Source organism: Tenrec ecaudatus, chromosome 4 (assembly GCF_050624435.1).
Source record: "Tenrec ecaudatus isolate mTenEca1 chromosome 4, mTenEca1.hap1, whole genome shotgun sequence".
NCBI classification, from domain to species: Eukaryota; Metazoa; Chordata; class Mammalia; order Afrosoricida; family Tenrecidae; genus Tenrec; species Tenrec ecaudatus.
Genome location: NC_134533.1, coordinates 165,064,047 through 165,068,011, shown reverse-complemented (window position 1 = coordinate 165,068,011; position 3,965 = coordinate 165,064,047). Strand labels below are relative to the sequence as shown.

The 3,965-nt window shown below is 37.2% G+C and overlaps 1 non-coding gene across 1 annotated transcript; it reads right to left on the bottom strand.

The window, feature by feature from the left end:
• Nucleotides 1-1,504: 1,504 nt before the first annotated feature.
• Nucleotides 1,505-1,665, bottom strand: LOC142447365 (U1 spliceosomal RNA). The gene has a single exon (XR_012784098.1). It is a non-coding gene; the product is annotated as a U1 spliceosomal RNA (small nuclear RNA).
• Nucleotides 1,666-3,965: the final 2,300 nt, after the last annotated feature.

Sequence of the window (3,965 nt, the reverse complement as noted above, 5' to 3'; positions counted from 1 at the left end):
TCACTGTAATGAAATGTGCACAAAGCTGGAGCTTAAAAGTGGAAAAATAAGAATATGCTCAGTATTTCTCACACTGGAACAAAAAACATACAAGTCATGAATTGCAGTATTTGAAGGACTGAAGGGTAATACAAAAGTAAAAGCTTCAAGATTCATCAAATGAAGATGGAGGTGTAGCCATGCTCAGTGAATGAAAAGAATTGATCACTGTTCATCAATTTCATAAAGTAGCATATGATCAAGAAGAAAGAAACCTAAGTTGTTCTGAAGGTATTAGCACAAAAGCAGGGTTCAATAACTATCAGAATATTAATTGAAATGATTCAAGAAGTTGAAGGAGCTCTGGAAGATCCCACTAGTCTATAGCTAGAAATTTGAAAGAGCCCTACCTGGTCAACCGACTGAAAGAGACTCATTGTTATGCCCATTCCAAGAAAGCTAGCACAATAGCATAGAAATTTATCCAGCAGTATCATTAAAATCCTATGCAAGTGCAATTTTCTTTAAGATAATTAAAAATATGCCGGTGCATTAACAGGGAGCTATCCAAATTTCAAGTTTGATCCCAAATTGGATGTGAGATGAGAGATACTATTGCTGACATCGAGTGGATCTTGGCTGAAAACAAAGAACAGCAGACTGTCATTTACTTGTGTTTTGTTGACTAGGCAAAGGTCTTTGGAAAGTGGGCACTCACCAGCAGTGTGAGCGCTTGAGGGGCATGTGCTGTCCTGGGTGAGTTCAGCTGATTATCCTGAATGAACACTGTCCCGGTGGATCACTGTCTGCAACACTGCATGATGGCCACAATGTCAAGCCAGCTCATTCACCACCCATTTGGTCTGTCTTCATTCTCACCACTTTTGTTCACCTTCTTCCACCAGTTGGCATTCAGCCTATTTATGCATTCTGTCCTCTGTAGCACACAGTTCCACCACTCACTCGTAACTACTTCATTTAGTATCTCATGTCTTTGTTGTACACAATCTGAGTAGGATGTCTGAAGAATCCACTTATGTGGCCTTCAGTACCAAAATTCTCCAATGAAGAAATAATCGTGAGACTTATTCTCAAACACGTGGACTTGTAATCAGCAGGGATAAGTTCCTGTAGGGTATCATGTTGGGAGAAAGAAAGGCTCAGTGGAAAAGGAGGAAAACACTCAATGAGATGAGGTTCTTTAACAGTGGCCTCAAACATATCCACTGGGGAGCAGGACAGGGAAATGTTTCCTTCCATTTTACAGAGGTTTGTTCTGAGTCAAATTGAGCCATGTACCAGCAGTAGGTCTAATATAAAAGGTAAATATAACGAATCTAATCTACAGCATGAATCTAATCTACAGCAAGAGTCCCATACATAGTTCTATTTCCATTCCAGTCTATTGAAATAGACTAATTATTCTGTCCTTAGCTCACATTTTTCTACTCTCCCCAAATTGTTTGATGAAATAGAGTAAAATAATCGAAAGGCATTGCTTCAATTTGCTCCACCCCCCGCCCCACAGTCCCCCACTACCACAAATTATGCAGTCGAGTTCCCTCCCCACCACCTGCAATCAGGGAAATTGCAGGGGTCAGCACACCCGCAGTGCAATGGATGAGTCTCGCCCTGGGAAAACCAAGTTCCTGACCATCCATCGTATCTCCCCTGCAAGGTAAGTATGACCTCCATTTGCATCAAAATATGAAATAAAGTCTTTTACTCTGATCCAGAACATAATTTCATGTCTGTACGAATTGCAGTTATGAATAGATATCACACACATATATATTCAGTGTATATATATGCATATTACATCTATACACTCGCATATATTTTTATATATATACATCAGAATATATCTTGAATGATCAATTTACTTCTCTTGTGAATAGCAGAAATATAGAAAGATCCCTTGCACTCACATAAATGAAGGGGTTGCCTCTCTAGCTTTGGGAAAGGTTGCAGAAGCTCTGAAAGATGCCAACTTTAAGAAGAACCTACGCAGAGCGCTCCCATAAATGTGATGGAAGTAAGCCATACTCTATTATACTTAGCAGTTATGCAGCATTTTTTAAAAGTGTATTTTTATTTGAGTTTCTACACAACAATCTGAGGAGCATTGGCAAATGATATTATGCTCTCTTGGAAATGGATGCATTAAGGTCCAGGGAGATCAGTGGGATTGCTCAAGGTCTTGCGCCAGGCAGCACAGGAATTCCAAATTACTACTGTGAGAACTGACATTTCCTCATGTTAAGCCACACTGACCATTTGTGTTTCAGAGGAAACATTTTTGTGTAGAATCAGAAATATAGCATTTATATGTAAGGGTGGTATTTTACAGATAACTGTTTTCAAAAGGAAAGCAATGACAAACTGTCACAGTATCATTTATGAGTCTAAAACCTATTCTTAAACTCCCAGTAACTCTTCTGATCACATAACAGCTTATTATTCTCCTTCAGGCCATTTTATACCTTGGAAGGTTGACTTCCGTTAGGGGAAACACAAGGTAAATAAGACTCCACTGCAGAAGCTGTTCATAGAAGTGGTGAAAGAAACAAACAAACAAATAGACAATTAAGCAATGTTAGAGAAATACAAAATGAGAATGGGTACAAAAGAAAATTTCTTTAAAGTATTTGATGATTTATTTTTCTAGGTTTTTGCATAGTCCTTTATGATATTATGATCTGTTCATGATTCTGAACAAAAGACCCCAATTTCTGAAGTGACAAAGCCCAACACTGCTCATTAGATTGAGTCAACTATGAAAGAAACATGCCCATGTAATGTTTCTTTTAAATGACACCTTTCTCCTTCAACTTATGGCAGTTCTCATTTATTTGCTTTAATGGAGATTATAACTATATGTTGTCTGAGTATATACACTTTCAACTTTTAAAGTCTGACTACATTTCTTTAGAACCACTTTCTTCTTTGACTTGATTTTATTCATCTGTAAATTTTGTTAAAGGATACTGTGGGGACCATTCTTATGCAACATTGGACTAGTCATCTTAACCAGAACCATTTGAAAGCAAAAATAAATCAAAGGAATACAGTTGTGCAAATAAGTAAAGCTCTCACTATTCACAGATGTTACAATTTGATATGTAACAAAACCCAAAGACTCAACAAAAGATCATTGGAAAAAAATCAAAAGATTCAGCAATGTGTCAGGGTCCAACATTCACACAATGAAATCAACAGCATTCTCATATATTAATGAAGAGAAATCTGAAAAAGACAATGAGGAAATAATAGTATATCTATACATAAGATAAAATACCTAGAGGTAAACTAAACAAGAGAAACAAAAGGCCTGCAGAAAGGAAAGTGCCTATCAAATTCTATTACAAGAAGCCAAAAGAGACCTACACAAATGGAACAATATTCTTTGTTCATGGATAGGAAGCCTTGATATAATGAAAATGTGAATGCTACACAAATCAAGCTATACATATCATATAATCCTCATCCAAATACCAATTTCACTCTAAAGAAATGGAGGGGGATGAATTACTAATGTTATAAGGAAAGAGAAGAGACCTGGTAGAAGCAAGGAACTGGTAAGGAAGAACGAAGGAGAAAGCCTCACACACCTGACAAAAAAACCTATTACAAAACCACATTGGAATGAGCAAGCTGGTTTTGATACAATGATAGGTATATTGACCAATGAAATGGAATAAAAAATCCAGAAATATCTACATTAACCTACAAGCAACTGATCTTCAACAAAATGCCTAAAAACATTGAATGGGAAAGAGACTCTCATCAACCAAGGATGCTTGCAAAATTGAGTCTACAACTTCGGAAGAATGGAATAGATTCCATACCTCACAGGGAACACAAAAGAACCCAAGATAGAAGATTGACATGTTAATCCCAGAGCTACAACGATCATCAGTAAGAAAAAGGAGACAAATCTATGCAAATCGCATGCATTTCAGGGCATACACATTGCCCTGAATACA